The sequence below is a fragment of the Cyrtonyx montezumae genome, unplaced genomic scaffold, assembly GCF_038088225.1.
Source record: "Cyrtonyx montezumae isolate F1298 unplaced genomic scaffold, pur_monq_1.0 scaffold_5, whole genome shotgun sequence".
NCBI classification, from domain to species: Eukaryota; Metazoa; Chordata; class Aves; order Galliformes; family Odontophoridae; genus Cyrtonyx; species Cyrtonyx montezumae.
In genome coordinates this window covers 15,215,936-15,225,898 of record NW_027072056.1, presented here as the reverse complement: position 1 = coordinate 15,225,898, position 9,963 = coordinate 15,215,936, and positions in this window count along the sequence as shown.

Genomic DNA, 9,963 nt, shown 5'->3' with positions numbered 1-9,963 from the left:
AAGAGAAGGAGGAGGAGGAAGGTTGCGGACAGCTTGGCCGGCTCGCCCGGCTGCTTGGCGTTGTCGCTGCTAACTCTTGGCTGACACCTCGGTGACTTGGCAGGGAGACGCTCCAGCAGCCCCGTCAGCTGCCTGGGGCCGGAGCAGCTGGAAGGGATCACGGCTCGGCACCGCTGAGCCCACGGCAGCCAGCAGCCAGCGGGATGGGGCCGTGGGTGCCCATGCGCCCTGCCTGTCCCCGTCACACCTCGGCCCCACTGCTGCCCTATGGGAACCCACATCCATGGGATGGGGTGGGACGTGGAGGGATGCTGTGCAGGCGGGTCATTGCCTCGTGGACAGAGCCAGGGCAGCATCGCAGCCTGCCCAAGGGGGACAAAGCACAAAGGGACGAGACCCGGCCGCTTTCCCATGCTCGCAGGGAGCAGCGAGACACCCACGAGTGCCCCGGCTCTGCTCCTTCTGTTTCCCGTTAAGATTATTTATTGGTAATTTTTAAGACCACTTACAGGCTCTGTTCATGTGCCAGGACCCTACACAGCCTTTTTTTCCCAGGGCTTTTTTTTTGTTGTTGTTTTTTTTAGATTTATTTATTAAATAAGAAAAAAAAAAGGATTGGTTTAATCATCTTCTTCCCACTCTTTCCTTCCCATCCCCTTCAGTGCTGCCACATTGCATGGTGCCCGCTCTGCCCATCCATTGTCATACCATGGCTGTGTCCCTTCCTCGGGTAGGACTGAGGGTGACACTGGGGACACGGTGCTGCCAGCATCCCATCACCAGCAACGGGGAACCCTTCCCCAGAAGGGCTTCCATTCCCCCCACACCACTCCTCCTTCCACAGCCGGAAGCCCAGCAGGTTCTGATCCCCTTTTATTGCCCTCGTTCTGCTTTGATCTCGTGGTATCTCTCCGTGCCCGTCCGGGGGCCGCGGGGCAGTCCCTGTGTCAGACAGGTTCTGCGACACATTGCTGCCTAATGAGAAATTTCCTCTCCCTGCACTTCGCTGGTTTATTTTAGCACCGGTATCGCTACCCCACCTCTGCCTCTCGTAGGGCTGAGTCACGGGGCACCTCCCGGCCCCGCGTCCCCACTCTGCCACCCCTCTGCCACATTCTCTTCTCCTGGGATGGCATCAGAAACCCGATGTCTCATGTCCCACCACAGCACGTGAGTGGGTGCCCGTAAGCTATACCCCAAGATGGGCCCCGATTCCCTGCTCCGTGCTCAGGGAACCGCAGCTCCAGGCGGCTGCTGGAGTTCAAAGGCACGGGAGAAACCCGCAGTTCCCCCTCTGCGTGAGGGTTTGGGCTCGGCTCCCCGCTCGCAGCCTGCCGACGCTTCGTGCCGTTCCCGGCTTTCCTCACTAATGAGGCAGCGTGGGAAGCGGTGGGAAGTGTGGGCCCCAAAATTGGGTCAGGATGTGGTGTGGGGATAGGGCCCCCCACCCTTGTCCTACATTGGGATCATGATCCCCAGCTGCCCCCTTCCCCTAACAGACCCCTGCTGCCCCCCCCCAGACCATGCCCCAGGAGCCCTACAGTGGCTCTCAGAGGGCTCAGGCTCCATAGCCACAAGTGTACCTATCGTGCTGTCCCCAGCGTCACCCAGGTGTGGGGCTGAGGCTGCGCCCTGGGAGGACAAAGCTGAAACCATGACCCAACCCGGATGTGTGAGTCAGGCTGACTGAGGCAGCCTGTGCTGGAAAGCACTAACCAGTACCATCCCTGTCCCCGTCCCCAACCTCATCTCCATCCCCATTCCCATCACCATCTCCATGCCCAGCCTTGTCTCTGTCCCTATCCTTTCCCCACCCCAATCCCTGTCCCCATCTCCAAACCCATCTCCAAATCCATCCCCATCCCATTCCCGTACCTGTCCCAGTCCCCAGCATCCAGCAGTGGCCAATGCACAGAGCACATCCCTGTGCCTGGATAACCCCATCCCTTCTGTCACCCTACAGCTGCTGCCACCCACCCAGACCCCGGCCTCACCCAGCTTCTCCTGGGGCAGCAGCGGTGCCGAGGGCCCCCAGCCCTGCCATGGATTTATGACACAGCCGTGCTCTGGTGTTCAGGGGCCAGGAGAGGCGACGGAGCCTTTATGGCTTTCCTGCACCTTTCTGCCAGCACCGTCTAAATGGCCTCATAAACCGCCCCCCACCCACCCCTGTCAGGAGGCAGCGGTTTATTAGGGCCGTAACTCATCTCCCAGCATTTCATCAGCATCCTTTTAATCTGCACTTGGGTTTTTTTGTTTGTTTGTTTGGTTGGTTGGTTTTTTGATTCCTGTTTAATACCAGCAGCTGGACATGTTGTTAGGACACTACACAGGGGCCGGGGGACCAGGGCAGCCCCCTCCCCGATATAGCTCCACGGTGCTGTGCGGGGAAACCTTCCCAGCAAACACTGGGATTTCAGGCGCTAATCCTTTGTGTCAGCCTTTCCGCTTTCATCCCATTAACTCCCGCGCCCGGTGCCGCTGCCCTCGTGCTTCTCTGCGGCAGAGATAAGTCCCCGTGCTCGGCGCGGCGCATCCTCCCGGCCGCGGAGCTGCTGGCGGGCGGCTTCCATCCAATTACAGCGGGGTGAAGCTCATTTTAATTGCATGGAGCAGCCGGGATTAGGCAGACTTTATCTCTTAATTCCTTCTTTATCTTCTAACTTCACACTCTCCGCTCACACCGAAGGCACGGTGGCTTGTGCCAGCACTGGCGATTTCGGAAGAATGCATGCCCACTGCATATCGTCCCATTGCCTGCCTGATGTTGGCCCCAGTGCCCCCGAATGCCCCCACATGCCACCGAATGCCAGGGCTGGGGCTGGTGGAGATGTCTGCCCCACGGAACAGGGATGAGCATTGACCACAGCCCCTTGGCTGCCACTTGTGGTGGTGCAGGATGTCCCCGTGGTGGCACCCACTGCAGCCCCCAGCAACACCGTGTGTCACCCGGAGCATCCCCAGGAGGATGGGGACAGACACAGCAAGGGGTCTTCTTCTCTTCCCACCTCATAACCCTTGGTTACCCCGCAAGCACCTGGGGGTCCCCACGAGGGAGGATGAAGGCAGCAGCGGTTTGGGGATCCAGTGACACCCACTTGTCTGTGTGGACACGTCCACCCTGACCCGAGGGAGCTCTCGAGATAGCAGGAGAGCTGGGGGCGGTCCAGCGGGGGCTCTTAGGGCTGCTCGATAGCCCTCATCCCCATAGCTCAGCCGGTGACATTGCCCCATGCTGCTTTGTCCCCTATGATGGCTCACCCCCGGGTAAAGCACGGCTCCATGGCTCAGCCATGCAGGCTCTGCATCAGCACCGCCGCCTGCTAATTAGCCACCATTAGCATCAGCTAATTAATGTAATTCCGGTGACCCACAATTCCGGAGCGTGGGAGCTGCTCCTCACAATGCCTCTGCCCACAGCCAGCAGCTCCCAGCACCTTCACATGGGGTCTTTGCCCCCTGGGTGCCCTCATGCTGCACATTTGCACGTGTTCATGGTGCACATGGGGGGGTCTCTTGCACGCATGCACACATGTGCTGGTAGCTTTGCATGTGTGAACACGCGTGTCAGTACCTTTGTGTGCACGCACACGCACACTGATGGCTTTGCACAGATGCATGCACACGTGCAGCCCCATAGGTGCCCCATAGCAGGGGCACAGGGTCCACGGCAGCGAAAGGGTGGCTGCTAATCCTCCAGCAGCTGTGGGGCCCACGCTTGCTTGTTCAAGGGATATGGCAGCTCGGTCAACAATCCCCCGGCCCGTTTCGGGGGGATTAGCAGCCCCCCGGGGAGCAAAGGGGCCCGCATGAATATTTGGCGGGTGGGAATGTGGAGCGACAAAGCTCCAGGGGGGGTGGTGGGGAGGACCTGCTGTCCCTAGGATGTCCCCAAGGCAGGGATGGGGCTCAGGGAGCATCCCCGTGTGCTCTCACACCGCTCTGTGCTGACAGCAGGGAGTTCTGGTTATCATCCCTCACAGCCCCATAGTGATAACCCTAACAGCCCTGGGGCAGAGGGCAGCCCCCAGTGTCACCCCGAATGGGAGCACCCCAATGCCAGCACTGGGAGCTCAGGTGACCAAGAACCAATGTGTAATTAATTAGTGCCAGGGTGCAGACGTGGGTCAGCTTCCCACCATTAGAGGCTGCTGGGGGCTAATGAGGGCTGTGTTTGGCTGTGTGGAATATCAGGGCTCTGCCAGGGTGCTCCTGTGTAAAGTCAGACCTGGAATCTTAATACACTTTGGGGTCAAAACAAGAGGCTTCAGCTCGTGTCTGGGCAGCAGGTTGGACCCGGTGGTGGGAGGAGGGTGGTGGCATCAGGTCCTGCATATCCCTGCCCACCTTTGCCTGACATTTGGGATCTCTATTCACAGCACAGCCCCAGGGCTCCCTGTATTTGCTGAGCAGCTTAGAGCCACTCCTGGGCTTTGTGTGCCCTTAGGATTTACCCACCCAAGGAGCAGAACCTCCGTGGACCCACTCCCTCCTGGGCTGAGTGCAGGTCCCCAGGGCCACAAAGCAGCATACCAGTGTACCAGGGTGCCCCTGGTGCCTGGGGTGCCCAGGGGAAACCTATGTGCTCAGGAGGGCACACGCACACATGGGTCCGGGTGTCCCTACGGGATCCCCATCACCACCCCATTCCCCGCGGGTGCAGCTTTTCTGCTCCGTTAGCCACGGCTGTGCCGGCACATAATGACATGGTAATTGCGAGCCAGGTCCTGGCCACACGCATGGCCCTGTGCCCCACAGCCAGGTTAGCCACGACCCCCTCTCCCCATTCCCACCCCATTGCCTCACATCAGCCCTACTGCTCCGGGCTCTGCCCCAGCCCCCGGTACAGGGGCACCCAGGTCACCTCCTCGCCCCAGTGCTGGGAAACTCGTCCTTCCCCTCTGTGTTTACATGGGTAACAGGGGTCCTCCGCCGCTGCACATCGCATTTTCTGCTTGGTCACTTCCATCTGTGTCCCCGCATAATGATTTTTTCTGCTACATTAATTTAACACACTGCGGCGGGCCGAGGCGCTGGGACCCCGCGCTCCTTAATTGTGTCAAAGGAAAAGCTCCGCGCTCCCTTTCATCGGGGCCACGGGATGCTGCGGGGTGGGTGTCCCACTGGGGGGGCTGTGGGAAGGGGATGTGGGCTCAGGGTGGTCGTGGGGTCTGCAGGGAGGGATGGGGGTGGGCTGAGGGCATCCCTTAAGAGATACAGGGTGAGGGTCTTGGGATGACCCTAAAACACCGCTTCCAGTGGTCCCACCCTGCTGGGATGTGCCATCCTATTTAGGTCTCCGCGGTGCTGGCACATCCCGGTGCCCACCGCGTAGCTCGGAGCCCCGCATCCTCTGGAGGGGCCATCGGGATCCGGAGGGTTAAGTGCAGTGTTTGTCTTGGCTGAATGCGGCGGGATCCTAACAAGGCACGGCGAATGGAGGTGAAGGGCTGTCCAGACGGGAAGTGACAGCCCGATTTCAGGGCTGTCAGCCCCGGCGTGGTGGGCATTGAGCGGGGACATTCCTCCCTGCTCCCCTGGCTCCGCAGCCCACGCTGCCAACAAAGCCGCCGGGGCAACCCCTTACCCATATGGGGGGCTGTAGGGCAGAGCGGGACCCACAGTCGGGCTGGGGGGTGTGGGAACCCCATTGGCCCTCCCAGCCAGCGGCCCTGCAAGAAGTGGCCTCCGCTATTTGCAAACATTGTGGCGAGGGGCTGGGAAGGTCTCAGCCCACCCCAGCGGGCGCCTTTGTGTCGGGCGGACCCCTGGGGGCTCATTTCCATCCCGCCCGGGCGCTCGCCCCGATCCTTTCAGAGACCGCCTGTGCCTTGCTCCGGCTGCAGACAAAAGCGGTGCCAACCCCACAGCTGTGCCACGTCCCCATCCACACACCTCTCCCATGGCACGCTGCACCCCTTCACGCTGCGCTCCGTGTCCAGACCCCAGGACTCAAGGAGTGGGGTGGCACAGCTGGCACTCGGCAGCGCCCTTCCGCTCGCACTGCTGCTTTATGGCCGTGCGTAAAGCCGGCACATCAACGCACAGCCCCGTTTTGTTTGCTTTTGGGGTGATAAAGGTGAGTTAACCCAGCTGGGTGCTGTAACCGTCCTGCTAGGCACAGCCTGGAGGGCACAGCGGGGCCAGCGCGGGCTCCCCATTCCCAGCGCTCCCATTCGCGGTGGCCATGCTCATGGCTCAAGGGGCACCGCAGCCGCCGGGGTTGCTCTTTTCTCGCGCTTTTTATGGCCGGGAAATCTTCTCGAGGGCCCCCGCAAGTGACCTCTTCCTCGGCGCGGCCGCTAAGCCCTTTGTAATGGGATTTTGCGGCAGAAGCGGCGAATGAGGGGAGAAGTGAATGCCTTAAGCTGCCGCGTTCCCTCTGGGTTCCCCCTCCCAGCCCATGGGCACAAAGGGGACAATCCCCGCTTTTATCCGCGGCCCTTAGAAGTGGGAGCAGTACGGGGCCGTGTCCCTACCCTGAGCACGCGGAGATGGGCAGGGGCTGGGGGCTAACTATGAGGAGATGGGAGCACTGGGAGGCTGAATCTGGGCTGGGGCTGCCTGGAATAGGGGCGATGCCGTGGGATGCAGGGGGAGGATCCGTCTGCTCCTGAGTTAATATTGTTCCAGCACAAGGACTTCATTAACGCCAGCAAACACAAGCTGTAAATACTCATTAATTCCCCGCTCGCTGATGGTCTTCAGAGCTGTTAGTTCAGCCCCCAGCCCCATGGGACCCCCATCTCTTGGGTTCCCATGGGGCTGCTGTGGTTCCCATGAGGGTAGAAGAAGGGGTGTGCCCCCCAAAGCACTGCCGCCCCATTGGGATGCCCCATAAGGGTGTCCCACCCAACCCCATCGGCAATGCCCACCCAAAACCCCCAAATGAGGACATGGAGGTGATGGGGTCCCACAGCCAGGGGATACTATGCTGCCCCCCCAGGCCCCCTATAAGGAGCTGATTTATGGCTGTCTCCTAAACGATGCCATTAAGCAAGTGGGGCCGGAGCGGGGAGCACAGCTGCAGGAGCAGATCAGCGCCTGATTAATGTTGGGCAACTTGTTATATTGTCAGATAATTATCCCCAAACTGTATGACTTTTCTGCTAAGTGGCAGTGCTTAATTGCGATTTTAATTACACCCTGATCACCACAGCCCCTCCAAGTGGGGATGCCAGAAGAGGGGCATGGCACAGAGCCCGGATCCTCCAAGAGGGCATTTTGGGGTCATCCCATGTAAAGCTCCCCCATGGGACAGCTGCACCCGGTGTGGGATGCACCTGCAGGACCCCAGCCCTGCTATGGGGACGGGCTCTGCTCCCCAGCTCTGCTTTACCCTGCAGCAGGGGCTGCCGGACACAGCGCAGCCGGGAGGAAACACGGGTGTTATCTCCCCGCTGGCTCAGCCCTGCCTCGGCCGCGGCCTCTGGCCCCAGATTTCCTGGCGTGACCATAAAGCAGCACTGCTGTGAGCTCCGCCTGGGCCACCAAACAGGTCTGGGATGTAGCTTCCTACTGAGTTATGGGGATGGGCACGAGGGAAGGGCCCACGTTCTGCTGGAGGTTGGGAAAATGAGGTTTTCCCTCACTCAGCGTGGGGCGTATGGACAGAGGATGAGCATCAGGACTCGGAGGAATGAATCCCAAACCACGGCCATCCCAGACAGTCCCTCTTGGTGTCGTGGCAGTCAGATGGGCCTCCCTCGGAGAGAGGGCTCCATCCATTTCAAGGGAAAAAGTGTAAATAAAGGTCCCTGTCCTGCCTGTCCCCGTTATCTCAGGAATCCAGTGCCCGCCAGCGCGGTCCCGGCCCCTTCTTGGAGCCATATTTCACCCCACTGGCTGCGGACCAACGCGTCAGGATGGGGCTGGAGGGCAGCTGCAGGCACAGCGCTGCGGGGCTGCATGGGGTCTCGGTGCCTCAGCCCCGAGGACATGTCCCCCTGCTCCAAACTCAGCCACTAATGATGTCTCCCGACCAGCTCGCAAAGAAGAGCGTGAATTATTCAGCTCCTCATCAGGGCAATTAAATTAACTGGTTGATGCAGGCCATGAATATTTCACGGGGCAGAGGCGGGAGCTGAGCCCCTTTCCACAGCTCTGGAGAGGACATGCAATGAGTGCGTCCATCCTCAGCCACGGCAGGAGGGGTCTGTGCCGGGTGCCAGGTGGCTCGGCCCCCCCGGCCCCTGTCTGCCCAGGTTACTTCCAGTGGCTGCTGATGGAGGCCAGGTGCCGGCAGCCCCCTGCACACCCCGGCCTCTTTTTGGGGCTGGGGGCACCGCTGGGGGCTGCCCATAGCCCGCAGAGCCCGTCCCCCTGCCCTCCCGGTGCTGTGCCATCTCGTGCCCGCCTCCCTCCCGGGATCTCGGTCAGGATTTCTCTTTTCTTTCTTCCTCGCTTCAAACAATTAATAATTTATCCCATAATAAAAGAGGAAACGGTTAATGAGATGAAAACAAGCCAGAAACATCTGCTGGGGCGGCTTTCATCACCAGCCCTGGGCCGCCCGCGCAGGAAGCGGTGGCGGGAGGGGGACGGGGACGCTGGGGGGGACACAGCAGCAGGAGGCTGTCCCCCACACCCGGCCTTCCTCCCCTCCTCCTCCTCGTACTCCTCCTGCTGCACTTTTGAGACCTGCCACACTCAGCTCACCAATGATGCCAAGAGATGGCACCCCAAAACAGGCAGCCAGATCCCCAATATCCTGACACCAGAGACGTGCCTGGCTGCTGGAAGGGACACAAAGCCATCAGGGACATGAAGCCACCAGAGATGCAGCACCCTATCATCGAAGCGGCGCCGCAGGATTGCACCCCTGTCTTGGGTACTTGGCTGAAACCAGCGGGGCCCTGGCAGCAGCCCCGTGCCCCCCCTCACCCCAATCACAGCACTGAGCTCACAGTACCCCCTGTGCCCCACCACTCTCACCCAGTGGTGCTGGTGGTGGCCCTGCTGCCCGCACGGCATCAGAGGAGTGGTGCGAAGGAACATGGCAGGGAAAAGGGGCAAAGAGAACGGGAAAGGGACGGGAAGGGAAAGGGAAGGGGAAATGCAGCAACGCCCGGAGGCTGCTGACACATGGCCAAAGCCCAGGGTGGAGGGAAGAGACTGCTGTGACCCAGCACTGCAGGGAGGGATTGGGGGTGATGGGGACAGGATGGTGGGTGATGAGGGAATGGGGTCAGGGGCTGGTGGGAGGGATCGGGGCGCTGCCTCTGTTTCCAATTTAGCTGATCCCTGCCCTGACCGCTGCAGCTCTCTAATCTGTTTGTCTTCCAAAGCCATTAAGCTAATTTGGAGCCCTCCAAAATCCCCCGGCTCTCATCCCAACGCAGCTTGGCAGGGTTTGGTTGGTGGGCCTGGGGGGAGGGGGCAGCATCAGTGAGCACTGGGGGAAGAGGAGACCTCATGGGATCCAGCACTCCAGAGGTCCCCGAGACCCCATGTGGGGCACAGAGGGCAGCAGGAAGGGGCTGGCAGCCCCCCACCACCACGGGGTCGGGGGCCGCAGCCTGGAGCCCAGGGCCACCCGCTGATAAGAGCCATCATGGGGACAGCCCAGAGTGATGACAGCTGCGGGGAGATGGCCCTGTCCCCCCAGCAGCACCGGCTGAGGTGTCACGGAAAATCAGACGTCAGCATCAGCCCTTAGGAATTCGGGGACTGGGACAGGGACAGGGCTGTGGGGCACGGGCCTTCCCCCAGGCCCTGTGCCTACTCCAGGGGCAGAGAGCTGCCACTTATCACATATTTTTCCCCCAAAGCTAATTTTTTCCTTCCTTCATCGCCCATCACAGTCTCAGCAGGGAGGGGAAGGGGCTAATCCCTGCCCAGGGCCTTGTCCCTCAGTCGGGGTGATGCGGTGCTAATGAAGGGATGATCAGGTGGGCTGTGGGGTTGCCCCATGCCACCTCCATCATCTCCTCGTTACCCACATGGGTAATTGGCAGCCCGGTG